We start from the raw sequence: 16,298 nt of genomic DNA on the forward strand, positions 1-16,298 counted from the left end.
TTCTGTTCAATTTAACTTTCCAAAACGTAAAAACGTACTGAACGCAGCCCTGGTGTCCACTCCATGGAGCTCCTTCCTCTGGACGGCCACACCCAAATCCTTATCAGCAAATGAGAGGAGCCCAGTAATTAGACAGCCTTCAATTGGTTGCAAATAGCATGCAATGGAAAGCAATGCAGACAGGCTTTGTCACACTGTTGTCTTAACACTCTGGCGGGAGAGGTTCCCTCTGATGCTTTGAAAGTTTGAATGCTCAGTGCACCACAACATCAGGTTCTGGTTATACCTATTTCCTTTACAGGAAGAAGTGCTGTAAAGCGGTTTGTTGGATTACTGCCACGGTAAGATGGAATTCCTTTTGTGCCGTCAACACTTTATATTTGACATCTGAGTGATTGTCTGGCAGACAGAAGGGGCCTTCTTTCTCCTTACTCTAAAGCTAATGCACTTTCAATTCATTACTGTCCAACTTTTATGAAGTTACTCTTCAGTGAAGTGCCCTCACAGTAAATCAAAGATATATTGCTAAAAGACAAATGAACAATGAACTACCCTATTGGAAAATAAGAGATTTGATCAAGAGGAATGAAGTCAGAGGTGACCATTCTCTGCTCATCTCTTTCTCCTCTTTAATCAGCAGAGATCCTCTCATGTTGAGGTTTTGTCAGGCTGCTGTCAGCCATAGTTTTCAGCTGGCTGTATAAATAGTATTTAAACGTATCTATTTTTGTTAGTAATCCTGTTTTACTTATTACTGATTGAGGCAGCAGGTCTATTAAATTAACAGAATACTTAAAGCTGAAATCGGCATAAGGGAAACAGTGCCACTGTTCGCCCGAGCACTTTTTGTTTTTGTTTTGTTAATGGAACTGAGGAGCATCCAGCATCGTGGTAAATGTGTGCAATGATGTCAGAAGGAAAAAAAAACAGTGTTCATTGTTTGAAGTAACTTCTCTGTCGTTGCAATATCGCAAATGAACATGGCAGTTTCACCATTAGGGATTCCTGCTTTAAAATAACCTAATTAAATCATTTTAATTAGAATCCATTCTAATTAATATTACACTTTCATAGCATGATTGCGTCGCATTTCATCGCATTTGTCAAGACTAGATATGTGTTCCTCTGCAGCTATGCATTTCATCTCAGCAGGTTTTTTTTTATATACTTATGAAAGTAGCACGTTTTCAGTCAACTTTTTGTCTGTAAACTCAACAACAACAAAAATATTTTTCTGCTTTAAATTTTTTTTTTAACCAAATGCCTATGGATTTATTGTATCATGCAACAGTCTGCAACTGTAATGATGAAGAGTTTATTTCACTCATCATCCAGACACAGAAATAAATATGAAAAATGCTTCAACACTATTGATGGTTTGTAGAATAATCATGACAAATTTCTAGATGAAGCATTACTGTACAGTTTGATAATCTTATCTATTATTGTAAGCGGCTAATTGCATTTCTTCAGATGGTTCATTGCTAGTCAAGTTAATGCTTCCTGTCTGACAGTGTACATTTTAGAGAGGAAGCATTAACTTGATTTACATTGTACAAACAACCCCCCCCACCACCCACCCAAATCATCCTCTCTCCATCTTAGGTAGAGATGTGGCAGATACTCTCCCCGATGCCCCATTTCTGAAAACCGTATGTTTCATTGGTGTTAATGTCCTCATTCCGGCATAATCGATATCCATCAACTTAATGTAGGGCTATGCGATGTACACACAGCTGGTAATTTATATTTTTGTCATTTAGCAGACACTCCTATCCAGAGTGACTTACAGTAGTGAGTGCATATTTTTTTGTACTGGTCCCCCGTGGGAATCGTATCGAACCCACAACCCTGGTGTTGCAAGCACCATGCTCTACCAACTAAGCCACACGGGACCCAAGAGTCATGACCCAAATACTGTGTAAATAGAAAAATAAGTAATTGATTGCGTAAACAAAACATCAAACATGAATCTCCTTAGCACAGCATTCCCCAAGAGATAATTAGACCCTCCAGCTGATCTGTTCAATTGCATTTAGCTTTCTTCTCTTTTTCCGCACATATTTATGACAGGTCGGTGTGTGTATATATCACATTTATCTGCATTTAAGATACTTTTTTTATTTTCTACTTGGCAAGCTACACATCATAGTGTGCAGGTTTTGAAATGGTGTTTGGTCTATTTTTATTTATTTTTTTATCAGGGGAGATTATATGATATAAATCTCCTGCTGTGCTCACCAGCGTTACAGCCTGTCCTATGTACTCCAGCTGTGCCATAAATAGGCAGAAACCTGTGACACATTTAATTAAATTCATTGCTCAAGGCTGTCAGCGGTTCTGCCTGGCCGTCTCACTGGTCCTAATGGATGTTTTGTGGTCCATAATGACTGTTTGGCAGGTCCACACTGTTGGCTCAGCTTACTAGACTACTGATGCGCCGTCACCTAGCCTTAAAGGCCAACTCCGACACTTTTCAACCTCATATTCATTATCTCCAGCACCAAACCAGTGTCTGTGAAAATGACGCTATCTGTGAAAAATACTTCTGTGACATCACACGTTAGGATTAAAAGTAAGAAAAACCAGTGCTTTTTCAAAACCTGCAATGAGTTTATAGCCAGAGGGATGGTATTTCCTTGCTCCCCATGTCACCGTTATTCTCAGTGTTTGAAAACCACTGTTTTTAAAATGTAACTTTTGATGTCATTGGGTAGAACTTTTTAAAATGTTTTATACCAAAATTAAAAATGTGCAGTTTTCACATGTAGACACTGGTTATCATGAATATGAGGTTGAAAAGTGGCCCTTTAAGGTATAAGCTGTAAAATGCAAGGATCCAAACCTACCCAAGAGGAGACAAGCACCATTCCGCAGGGTTTCTTCCATCATATGTGAATTATTGACTTGGTTCCTTCAGAGGCCATAAAGCATTGCAATCGACTGCTCAGCAGGAGGCACCATCAATAGATTTCATCTAGCAATCTCAACCAGTCAATTCTTTGTTTAATACATTTAATACATAGGTTTAATACATTAGTGTTGGTATCTACCCTATACACTCTACAAGAAGCAAAATCTCTTATCATCCCTAATATTAGTTAAATTATGTTGCTTGATTGTGAATGCTAAGCCACAGACTAATTTACCAGCCCTAGGATCCTAGGCTCTGACCAGTGCTTGTGTGCTTAAAGCAATGTAGCGATGTCTCTGTCACTCAGCATAGGGGCGCCACAGGGTTGCGTGCCCCCCCACCCCACTCACTCTATGCGTCTGTCAAGCTACTCAAATTTGCAGGTGACACCACCCTGATTTGCCTTATCTCCAACGATGATGAGTCTATGTACTGGAGAGAAGTTGGCCGAATGGTTTCCTAGTGCAGTCACAGTAGTATAATATATGCTTTCATCCAAGGCAACTTAGTCAGGCATGCATACATTTTATGTATGGGTGGTCCCAGGAATTAAACCCACTATCCTGGCATTGCAAGTGCCATGCTCTACCAACTGAGCTACAGAGGACCAGCTCAATAACCTGGAGCTGAACATTATCAAAACTGTGCAGATGGTGATTGTCTTCAGGAAGCATATTGATACATGTTTGATTGTGTATGTAATATTTGCTATTTAATTTTGTTTTTAAATTGTGTATAATTTTCTTTTCTGCAATGTTGCAAATGAGACCTAGATCTCAATGCCTTTTTTCCCTGGTTAAATAATAATAAATTAAAATAATCTATGGCTCAGCTGAAAGTATGGTTGAATCATTCAGATTCCTGGGGACCATCATCTCCCTCAAGTAGGAGGACAACATTACAGCAGTCACAAAGGCACACCAGATGATGTACTTCTTGCACAGCTGAAGAAATTCAGACTCTCCCAGATGATACTGATCTGGTTCTACAAAGCCATCCTTGAGTCCATTCTCACCTCTTCGATCAATGTTTGGGAATGCGTGTGCCTGGTCCAAGGGCAAACTGCAACGGATTGTCCGGTCTGCTGAGAGGGTCATCGGTTGCACCTGCACTCCATCGAGGTCCTGCCCTTCAGGAAAAGGAAGCTTGCAGGAAAGATCCTCGCCGACCTCGTTCACTCCGAGCCCTCCCTCTTCAGAAGACTCCCCTCTGGCAAACGTTTCAGGTCAATCACAACGAAAACCTCCCGCCACCTTAACAGCTTTTCCCCCGCGCCGTGAACCTTACTAACCGACCATCTGGTCCACTTTGATCTTCCCACTTATAGGCTTTTCACTATTCACGCACGGACTATGCACCATGCACTTTCATCCTGGACTGCACATTGCTCTCTGCACTGCCTTTTGCGCTATGCCACGGACTGACTCTAACATATACACTACACCTGTGTTTCCCAACCCTGGTCCTCCAGTACCCTCAACAGTACACATTTTATTGTAACCCTGGACATGCACACATGATTCAACTTGTCAACTAATCATCAAGCCCTCAATGAGTTGAATGAAGTGTGTTTGTACAGGGCTACAACGAACATTTGTACTGGAGGACCAGGGTTTGGAAACACTGCAGTACATGGCCAACAGTATGTGGACACCTGCTCGTAAAACATCTCATTTCAAAATAATGGACATTAATAGGGAGTTGCTACCCTCTGCTGCTATAACGTCCTCCATTCTTCAGGGACGGCTTTCCACTAGATGTTGGAACATTGCGGGGACTTGCTTCCATTCAGCCACAAGAGCATTAGTGAGGTTGGGCACTGATGTTGGCCAATTAGGCCTGGTTCGCAGTCAGCATTCGATGGGGTTGAGGTCAGGGCTCTGTGCAGGCCAGTAATGTTCTTCCACACCGATCTCGACAAACCATTTCTGTATAGACCTTGCTTTTTGCATGGGGGCAATGTCATGCTGAAACAGGAAAGAGCCTTGCCACAATGTTGGAAGAGCAGAATAGTCTAGAATGTCATTGTATGCTGTAGCATTAAGATTCCCTTCACTGGAACTAAGAGGCCTAGCCCGAACCATGAAAAACAGCCCCAGACCATTATTTCTCATCCACCAAATTTTGCAGTTGGCACTATGCATACGGGCTGGTAGCGTTCTCCTGGCATTCACCAAACCCAGATTAGTCCGGACTGCCAAATGGTGAAACGTGATACTTCACTCCAGAGAACACATTTCCACTGCACACGAGTCCAATGGCGGCGAGCTTTACATCACTCCTGCCGACGCTTGGCATTGCACAAGGTGTTCTTAAGCTTGTGTGCAGCTGCTCGGCCATGGAAACCCATTTCAATAAGCTCCTGATAAACAGCTCTTGTGCTAACGTTGCTACGAGGCAGTTTGGAACTTGGTATTGAATGTTGCAACCGAGGACAGATGATTTTATGTGCTATGCGCTTCAGACCTCGGCGGTCCCATTCTGTGAGCTTGTGTGGCCTACCACTTTGTGACTGAGCCGTTGTTGCTCCTGGATGTTACCGCTTCACAATAACAGCACTTACAGTTGACAAGGACAGCTCTAGCAGGGCAAGAATGTGAAGAACTGACTTGTTGGAAAGGTGGCGTCCTATGACGGTGCTAAGTTGAAAGTCACTGAGCTCTTCAGTAATGCCATTCTACTACCAATGTTTGTCTTTGGAGTTTGCATAGGCTCTGTGTTTGATTTTATACACCTGTCAATGGGTGTGGCTGAAAGGGCTTGATCTACTAATTTGAAGCTGGGTCCACATGCGTGTGTATGTATGTGTATATGTATATATGTGTGTGTATGTATGTGTGTATGTATGTATGTATGTATGTGTATATATATATATATATATACCCCATTGCACATCATCCTGTTAAATTGTTTCTTAGTTTTTATATACAGTTGAAGTCGGATGTTTACGTACACCTTAGCCAAATACATTTAAACTCAGTTTTTCACAATTCCTGACATTTAATCCTAGTAAAAATCCCGTCTTTGGTCAGTTAGGATCACCACTTCATTTTAAGAATGTGAAATGTCAGAATAATAGTAGAGAGAATTATTTATTTCAGATTTTATTTCTTTCATCACATTCCCAGTGGGTCAGAAGTTTACATACACTCAATTAGTATATGGTAGCACTGCCTCTTAAATTGTTGAACTTGGGTCAAATGTTTCGGGTAGCCTTCCACAAGCTTCCCACAATAAGTTGGGTGAATTTTGGCCCATTCCTCCTGACAGAGCTGGTGTAACTGAGTCAGGTTGTAGGCCTCCTTGCTCGCACACGCTTTTTCAGTTCTGCCCACAAATCTTCTATAGGATTGAGGTCAGGGCTTTGTGATGGCCACTCCAATACCTTGACTTTGTTGTCCTTAAGCTGTTTTGCTACATCTTTGGAAGTATGCTTGGGGTCATTGTCCATTTGGAAGACCCATTTGCGACCAAGCTTTAACTTCCTGACTGATGTCTTGAGATGTTGCTTCAATATATCCACATAATTTTCCTCCCTCATGATGCCGTCTATTTTCTGAAGTGCACCAGTCCCTCCTGCAGCAAAGCACCGCCACAACATGATGCTGCCACCCCCGTGTGTCACGGTTGGGATGGTATTCTTTGGCTTGCAAGCATCCCCCTTTTTCCTCCAACATAACGATGGTCATTATGGCCAAACAGTTCTATTTTTGATTCATCAGACCAGAGGATATTTCTCCAAAAAGTACAATCTTTGTCCCCATGTGCAGTTGCAAACTGTAGTCTGGCTTTTTGTATGGCTGTTTTGGAGCAGTGGCTTCTTCCTTGCTGAGCGGCCTTTCAGGTTATGTCGATTTATAAGACTTGTTTTACTGTGGATATAGATACTTTTGTACCTGTTTCCTCCAGCATCTTCACAAGGTCCTTTGCTGCTGTTCTGGGATTGATTTGCACTTTTCGCACCAAGGTACGTTCATCTCTAGGAGACAGAACGCATCTCCTTCCTGAGCGGTATGACGGCTGCATGGTCCCATGGTGTTTATACTTGCATACTATTGTTTGTACAGATGAACGTGGTACCTTCAGGTGTTTGGAAATTGCTCCCAAGGATGAACCAGACTTGTGGAGGTCTTCAATATTTTTTTTTAGGTCTTGGCTGATTTCTTTTCCCATGATATCAAGCAAAGAGGCATGGAGTTTGAAGGTAGGCCTTTAAATACTTCCACAGGTACACCTCCAATTGACTCAAATGATGTCAATTAGCTTATCAGAAGCTTCTAAAGCCATGACATAATTTTCTGGAATTGTCCAAGCTGTTTAAAGGCACAGTCAACTTAGTGTATGTAAACTTCTGACCCACTGGAATTGTGATACAGTGAATTATAAGTGAAATAATCTGTCTGTAAACAATTGTTGGAAATATTACTTGTGTCATGCACACAGTCCTAACCGACTTGCCAAAACTATAGTTTGTTAACAGGAAATTTGTGGAGTGGTTGAAAAACACGTTTTAATGACTCCAACCTAAGTGGATGTAAACTTCCAACTTCAACTGTATATTAGTTACAATGTAGCTTAAAGTGTTTAAAGTATAGTCTGTAGTTTTTAGCTTCAGTGCCTATAGTGTGAATAAATGTGATTCTGACCCCTGAATGAAGGAGACTATTGACTGTAGTAGTCTCTCTCGCGTTTCAGCATTAGGACCCTAATCTAGTCACTATTCTATTATGTCTGGTAAGGTGGTGTAACCAGCTGTTTCTATCTCCCAGGTTTATGAAGGAAGGGCCTATAAGGACAGTTGCACAGTGCCAATTGAGACATGACACTTTGCAAGAGCAACAATTCACAAATTGGAGTAGTTCTAAATCAGTTGTTTTAGTTGCTTGGCTACAGTCCTGACATCAACATACATCACTATACTTTTACAACCCCCCTCCTATTCATGTTTAAATCAAATTTGTATTTGTCACATGCGCTGACTATAACAGGTCAGACAGGTAGACCTTACAGTGAAATGTTTACTTACAAGCCCTTAACCAACAATGCAGTTAAGAAACGTAACTTTTTTTTAAACTTTAGTTTATTTAGTAAATATTAACACAATACAGTAACATAGGGATGCACAGATGTTTTCTTAAGTTTCTATTTTAAATCCTATCAAACCATGAAGGACTGTTTTAACCCAGTTTAGAAAGGAGGCTAAATGTTATCTCAGAGAATGACACACTCCAGGGTCAGTCATATGTAGGTCGTTGATTATTTTTGGAAGGGTGTAAACCCTATGGGTTTATCTCTTTGTGTAAACCCCTGCACTACTAGAATATTTTTTCGTAGCTATTTGAAAAGGGAAGAAAGACCAACCGCCAAGGTTGGGAGTATCCCTATAGTGAAGCATTGCACTTAAAGTATTATACTGTACAGCCTCCGGTTACATGATTGAATCATGTTAGACTAAATAGGTTGGACAGCACCACGTCAGTTCTAAACTCACTTTTCCTCCTATACTGTCTGCTCACTCTGTTATTGAGTTTTGATGGTCCTCTGATGGGGACTGCATTGAACTGAAGAGAAAAGAAAATCCCCATATTCTCTGAAAAACAAAGTTTTGGTTAATATTTAAATCATGACTCACAATGATCTGGAACAATCTCCTTGCGGCAGCACATTTGGCCTCTAAACATTCCTTTTAAGTCTCTGACAGACACTGTTTGGCAGTGTGAGCTGATTTGATGAAGAGTACACTGTGAAAGATCCCTGATAGGTATCGTTGTCTCGGCTGTCTTAGACAAAATACAGATACAGTATAACTACACTTGGAAGGAGAGGCTGTTGGCATATCAGTAATTGTAATGCAACAGTCCAGCTTGAACAAAAAAAGGGAATGAAAGATGATCAATCTGGAGACACTGAAATATTTTTATAACCTTTGAAAATCTCCAATTAAAACATTTGACATGGATTAGGAATGAGAGAATGGATACAACTTGGATAATAGCCAGCTCTCTTTTGTGCTCTCTAAATCTTTTTTTTTTTTGCATGGTATACAACAGATGAAAGCCTTGACTTGCCCTTTGATGAATGAATGTTTTGGGGTTGTTTTGATAAAACAGATCATTGAATTACATTTTTATTTTCTGAATCCTTTTTTGAGCAGAGCAAGAGCGTGGATGTGCTTTTCATTATGTTGGTTTGAATCCTGAACAGTCAATCATTTAGGAAATTCCATCTAGAGTGGGACAGTCACAAGGATCGCAGACGGAAGAATGAAAGGCTTTGTAAAGGTTCATACTTGAGTTGAAGGTCTGTATAAGAAAAGGACAAAGGAAGCAAGCATATCACTCACTCATATCAATCTTGGCTCAACCATAAGGCAATGCAACAATTACCATATCTATGGAGGGTACGGGTGCGAACGAAAGGGGATAGGAGACTGTGACACACTGTCTCTGGTATGGTGCTGGGGAATTTGTTCATTAGGGTGCATGAAAAGCAGCCAAGGCTATTCTCCTAAATCCAGCCAAATGAATGCTAATGGTAATGCTATTGCATTGTGGATGAACTGCTAATGATCTGTTCCATTGCACCATCCAAGCCGGTCAGTGTAAAGGAAACTAGTCACTTAAAGGGTATTAATGTCAAAAGCTGTTAGTATTTGGTCCCATATTCCTTGCCCGCAATGACTACATCAAGCTTGTGACTCTACAAACTCATTGGATGCATTTTCAGTTTGTTTTGTGTTATGTTTTGCCCAATAGTAACTGAATAACGACCTTAAGGAATTTTATTTTTAAGTGAGTAGGTAAGATATTTACGAACAATTTATAAATTAATCCTGATAATGCCATGATTTAAAATGAATCATGAATAATGACGATAAAGGTTAGAGGCTACACCAAAACATGCTAACTAACCTCTTTCCAATAACAGGGGAGCTTAGCATTTTCTTTTGGGGGGGTGGTGTGTGTGATCTTTGTGCCTCTGTAAATTCACTCATCATTATTCATGATTATGCATAATCATGGTAGCATCCACATAAATGCAGGAGTGCTCAGAATCATCTTCTATTCTTACTTATGACAAAAGTGACTCCAAAATGGTACAATATTGTTCAACATTCAGTTCCTTTTGTGCTAAACATAGTCCAAAACAAACCACAAATGTATCCAACAAAATGCATCTCAAATCTAAAATGTTGGAATATAGAGCCAAATTTAAAAAAAAAAATCTTTACTGTCCAAATGCATATGGAGGGGAGTGTATGTAGAAAGGGCAATCTTAGTGAAGCAATGTGCTCAGAAACTGAGGGCTTTTAAAGTCATGTGGTCAGAAGCTGAGTGTTCAGGCACAAGGACTACAATTTATGATATTCATTTGAATTTCTTCTCTGTTCAAATGTGCAGTACTGCAATTGAATATGTCAAAATATAATTTCCAATGCATTTGGAAGATGCCTGAACTTCAATTTGAACTATTTGGTATTTATTAGAATTCCCCATTAGCATCTGCAAAAGCACCAGCTACTCTTCCTGAGGTCCACATGAAACATGACATGATACATAGTACAGAACATATTAGTCAAGGAGTGAAATACATGCATTTTAAAACATCACACAGCCTACATGTCAGCATATACACGCAATATCTAGGTCTAATACATTGTATGTATGTGGCTGTGTCTCTCCAGGCCCCTTTGTGGCAGAGTTCCATGTAAAGTTTCCCAGCCTCTGTTCTGGACCTGGGGACTGTAAAGAGTCCTTTGGTTGCATGTCTTGTGCTGTACCGATGAGTATCCTAACTGTGTGTCAACAGATAGTTCTATAGGCTTCCATTAGATCTCCAGACAGATTGCATCATGTTGTTTTGAGTTGATGATATTGATCCATGAGAGCAGTGAGTGAGGGCTGTGAAAGCCTCCACATTCCATTTACATGACGTTCTCAACCTTTCTGGGAGGTTACTGGCTATAAGTGTATCCTGGCACAAACGTAATTTTTTTTAGAACTGGTCCCGGCCAATCAAGAAGGTAGATTTAGTGGCCTACAAGTTCTCTAGCTCTTCGATGCTTTCGATTGACTAGCAAGGCGTGTTGTTAGTGTGGGTGTGATTAGTGCACAGCACCTGCTCCATGGTTCTTTATATTGGCTGGAACTGTGCTGTGCGTAAGGCTGCATTTTCAAGGGCGCGTTCCTCTTGGCGGAGCTGTACTGTCGCTCTCCACACGTGCAAGTGGCAAGGAAAATATTTCAGCACTGGAGCTGTCCACGTCAGCGTTTTGACGGACTCTTGTCACTCTTATCACGGATAGGTAATTCGTGTCACATTTTCAGTATATATTTGTGCAATCCAGGCTATTTTGAGTAGGCTAAACGCGTACTTTTCATTCAATCGAAGCCTTGCAATGCTGGGTAGCTGTTCGTGAGACACAAGGAAAAAAAGTCCCAAATCGCGGTGGAGAGTTGTCCGATTTTATCTCAGGTAAATTCCATTTATTTTCAATATGACATACAGACCAACAGCAAAATTGTTGCATAACACATTTCAGAGTTGCATTTAATTAATGCATGACGAAAAGGCATCTCGGGTGATTTGCAGGAGCTAGGCTATAGCATTTTTCTTCATCTGCCAATGATTGATGGCTGTGTTTTTTAAAAAAACTAAACATTCATAGGCTGGATATAGTGACCTGGTGTCAGCAAGGCCTTCGCAACGCTATAGGGGTGAAACCACAGATATCCTATTCAATTACTAGAGTGGCTATGGCCCCAAGTTCCAAAATTATATGAAATGGCAGCCATTGTGGTCAGGGAGAAATCCAAACCAGTCTATTTTTAATGAATGGTAGTTGTGGCATAGGTGATGCAGTTCTTTCTTTTTCTTATGCAGGAAATTGAAAGTAAGGCATCTGATGTATATCAGAGATTGTGTAATATAATTACTGTCAACCTAAAATATTGTCATATGATTATAAATACATTTACACCGGTTTTATGCCAATATAAATAACCTTTAAAATATATGTAAACAGACCATAAATGTCGCAATGTTTTCTAGGAAAACTGAGTGTTTATAAAATATCAGTACTTGTTGCATTAAGTCATCAACTGATTTCAGCTACTGTATGGCTGTTGATTGTTTGTATGGAATGTTGGCATACTGACAGTTCATTTGAAAAATGATTGGAATCGTTCCACTTAAACTGGCTGGAATACAGCACGTTTCGCAGCCGATTTAGGTCAGCACTCAGCCGGGGGGGTAGATCCCAGCCACGTTTGATCATTTTGTGCATCATAACCTCTCTTTGGGCAGTGTAGGATGGCTCACTTCAGTTAATGGTGGCAGGAAAAGGAGTTAGTCATGTGGGTGGGGGGGAAATAACATCCTGCTATTCCTCAAGACCAAAGGCTGAATCATGTCCCACTAAGTAGGCTACCTGCAACAGAGCAGAACAGAGCAACAGAGTTCAATACTACCCCAGGTAGTATGTCCCATCCTGGGGTCAACACAGGTCTTGTACCTAGGGAGTCCTGGAGCCCTGGACTGAGTCCTGCTCAACAGCCTGCGACAGATCCCTGCAGCTTGTGCATGTTCCTCTGCCGTTCTCACAGTGGCCATTGTCCGCTTCGCTCAGCCTCAGTGTATTGACTGGCACAGCCTTTCTGCTTGCCTGGCAGCCTGTCAATGCCAACATAGGAGCTGCTCTCTAAGGATGCATTTAGATTTAAATTCCTCTACTTCCAAGCGCCTCTCTGTGCACCACGGACAGCACACAAACAGAATTTTAACTCACCATATGTTGTTTTTGGGACTAACCAGACAGTTGTCAGCCCCCTGGGTGTCTTTGTTGGGTTCTGAGACAGAGAAGAGGTGTTCTCGGTGTACCAGAGATGAGGAATCCCAGCAGGGCAAGGAGATTTTGTCTCAGTCATTCTCTACATGCACAGAGAACTATGGCAGTATGCCTCACACAGATGTGATTATACAGCTTCTGCCTGATGGTCTGTATTTCCAAAAAGGAACCATTGGCTCTACCATTTTTATGTATGCTTACGTGTGTGTGTGTGTGTGTGTGTGTGTGTGTGTGTGTGTGTGTGTGTGTGTACATTTTGTAAACGATTCTGCTCATTGGCAAACTTGTTAGTGTAATTAGTTCCAGGTCTTTGCTCTGGGGGTCCGTGGATGAGATCTTTGGCTAAATGGGATTCATTCCCATGAACGCTTTGTGCGCCCCCCCCCCCCCCCCCCCCCAAATGATCCCAGCATGAAAAAGAGGACTGGTTGGGATTCTAATCAGCACATACCCAGAATGGACCTGTGAAGAAAAACATGTCACATGTACAGTCAACTCTGTAGTCAGACCTAGAACCTCAGGCCTTACTGTGAAACTGGATTCATTGAATTAATCTTTTAAATCCACCAGTTTGTATAATGCAGGAAGAAAAAAAAATCATGTAGGCGCTAAACTTGGATGACATTCCACAGTAGCTAGGTTTCCATCCAATTTGCGACAGATTTTCATGCGAATATTATATAAAATCTAACTTTTCCCAGCAGAGGTTTGTTTCCATCAACCTGACTTGTTGCGAATAAAAGGCTGTGTGTGACGACAGTGCACATAAAAACCCCTCTTGATAAGTTCTCATGTACAAAATAAAAACACAAATTCAATGTTTCCATTGGAAAATGCAATCTATTGATAGTTTGTGGCAAAACCATCAATTGCAATAAATGGCAAACTTACCCAATCAGGTTTTTGCGCATGCGCTCAAGGCAAAAGTTCACTCCCATCTCCAATTACTCAAGCTAACACCAACATTACCTTTATTAAATAACGGATTGGGCACACACTGGTTGTGGGCACACACTGGTTGAATCAACGTTGTTTCCACGTCATTTCAATGAAACTATGTTGAATTGATGTCTGTGCCTAGTGGGATGACCGCAAATTTGCCTTTACATGATGCTTATTCTATCAACAATTGAGCAAGAAATAGTTTCCACTTCAATTTGTTGCATAAATAATTTTACAGGCACAAAAAGATCCCACTGTGTCAAACAAATTGTCTATCGGCATTTATAAAACTGTACCGACCCTTCCTGTTTCCATCACCGCTGTTGTGATTTATTTTTGTTATATGGTATGACTTTACGCGCATAAAACGTGTTTTAGAGACCTGTGCAGTGGAGGTGTCTGACTGAATACTAATGGAGCACCAAGATGTCCTGATCTGCCCCTGATACACGGCTCACAGGATCCAACCCATTCTAATTCCAGTCCACGATTCATTTCCTGTTTGGCATATGCTCTGCCTTTGCCAAAATGTCATCTCTGCGGGACAAAATGAGATTCTATATAACACCCAAGAACTTCCATCAGAGCTGCCTGGCAGTGCCAGACATGGACTCGTTCTGATAGATCATGTCTGACCAGTGGAGTATAGACAGTCTACAAACAGGATTACTGGGAGTGAGCGCTAGGTCAGAGGGATTTAAAGAGCACCATGGTGCTCTTATCTTCCTCCAAAATGATCAATATTTAACTACACCAAGACGGTGCAGTGAGCGTCATCCATCTTGTTCACCACCATTGGGTGCCTTGCTTCTACAGAGCGCAAACCCAGTTTGAGGTCTTAGTTAAAATTAACAAGCAAATCAGACTGATTCAGAAGTTTCTGTAGGCAACAATCTACACTTGGATCCACACATTGAGTAAGTAGTTGTGTAAGACATCTAACCGTGTGTGTTGCCCATTCATTAAAAAAATTACATTCAGAAATGGTCACTGCATGTGAAAGTGCTCCTCTTTAGCTTGAGCAAATTCACTATGCTGCTGCTCTGCCGAAAAACGCTGCACAATCGTTATTCTTGCTTTATTACAGTAATACCCACTTCTCCATAGGTATTACGGGTCTTGTTAAACAGAAAAATATGAAAGAGACAAGTGCCAATAAAAGGGCCAAGAATGATGCCCATATCTCAAGACCAAGTGGGAGAATATTCAGGCTGTCGCAGTGCAGCTCATTCAGACTGGGATTCTCTCTCTGCCATGCATGTATGTCAGGTCCGGCCCCAAGGAGTGGCAATGTTTTCCGCTCCATGCACCCCTCCCCCCCCCCCCCCCCCAAAATGATCCAGGGGCATTTAAATCATTCAGAGTGGTCTGACCCAGCTGCTCCTGTAGGAAACGAGTGAAAAGCCAGCCTGACGGAACCAAAGCACTCCTCCCCTACACATTTCTCTGGATTTAGCCTGAGTTGTAGTATGTGGGACAAAAGATAAAGGTTGTTGCCATCTTAGACATTGAGTCTTTATCCCCTTTTGTAAATAAATGCAGTTTTCACTACTATAAATTCTGGATTATAGGCTACACATTCTGAGTGTCTCATGAGGTAAGATTCGTGTAAACATTCTTACCAAAACACCAGCCAAGTGTTAGGGGAAGTATATTATTTTGTGACAGTTACTTGGCAAAAGCTTTGGGTTAGCAGACCTGCTAGACAACCAGTGGCATATTTCTCAATTCCCTTTATGGTACAAAGCACTGACCAACTTGTCAGCTTCAACTTGCCTCCACAAGAAAAATAAATAAGTTAAAGCCCCCATGCAGTCTTTATTAATTTAGGTAATCACTATGTCTAAACCACTGTTTAATAATTTATTTCCCCGAGCCTCTTTTGGCCCTTGAAATGCTCAGTGATCATGCAGGCATTAGGAAACAAATGGGATGATATTTACATACATTGTCACGTCTACTCCTGCTCGCTCTCTCTGGCGCTCATTGTTGCCAGTTTACTTATTATTACGCATACCTGCCACCATCGTTATGGACACCTGCGCCTCATCAGACTCACCTGGACTCAATCACCTGCCTGATTACCTTCCCTTTGTCACTTCCTTTGGTTATTTCCTTAGGCATTATTGTTTCATGTCTGTATGCTACCCGTGTTTCTTGGTTTGTTCCATGTTCATTTATTTATTAAAATATTTACTCCGTACTTGCTTCCCGACTCCCAGTGTACATGTTACAGAATAACGCCGGAGCATCGGGGAGTGTTTTGTGTTTTTTTTTGTTAGTGTAGGTGACGTCGTGTTCAGGTACCAGAACAACCGGGGGTGCCTCAGCTGGCTCATCAGGCTTCCATGCCTCAGCCGGCTCGTCAGGTTTACAAGACCCGGTTGCCCCGTCAAGCGTCCGTTGCCGTGTCTACCGAGGACGCCTCAGCTAGCTTGTCAGGCTACCATACCTCAGCTGGCGCGACAGGCTCCCCATACCTCAGCTGGCGCGACAGGCTCCCCATACCTCAGCTGGCGCGACAGGCTCCCCATACCTCAGCTGGCGCGACAGGCTCCCCATACCTCAGCTGGCGCGACAGGCTCCCCATACCTC

The 16,298-nt window shown here is 41.6% G+C and overlaps 1 protein-coding gene across 3 annotated transcripts in view; it reads left to right on the forward strand.

The window, feature by feature from the left end:
- The first annotated feature begins 250 nt into the window (after positions 1-250).
- LOC115159479 (PHD finger protein 24) overlaps positions 251-16,298 on the forward strand; it is a 38,259-nt gene continuing 22,211 nt past the window's right edge. Inside the window, exon 1 of one of the 3 annotated variants that reach the window (XM_029709231.1) lies at positions 251-341. The gene's annotated coding sequence lies outside the window, so the exon portion shown is untranslated. Of the gene's footprint in view, positions 342-10,966; positions 11,390-16,298 lie in introns of those variants that run through there. The other 2 variants (XM_029709230.1, XM_029709232.1) reach the window with 2 other exon arrangements.

The sequence above is a fragment of the Salmo trutta genome, chromosome 23 (genome assembly GCF_901001165.1).
Source record: "Salmo trutta chromosome 23, fSalTru1.1, whole genome shotgun sequence".
Classification (NCBI taxonomy): Eukaryota; Metazoa; Chordata; class Actinopteri; order Salmoniformes; family Salmonidae; genus Salmo; species Salmo trutta.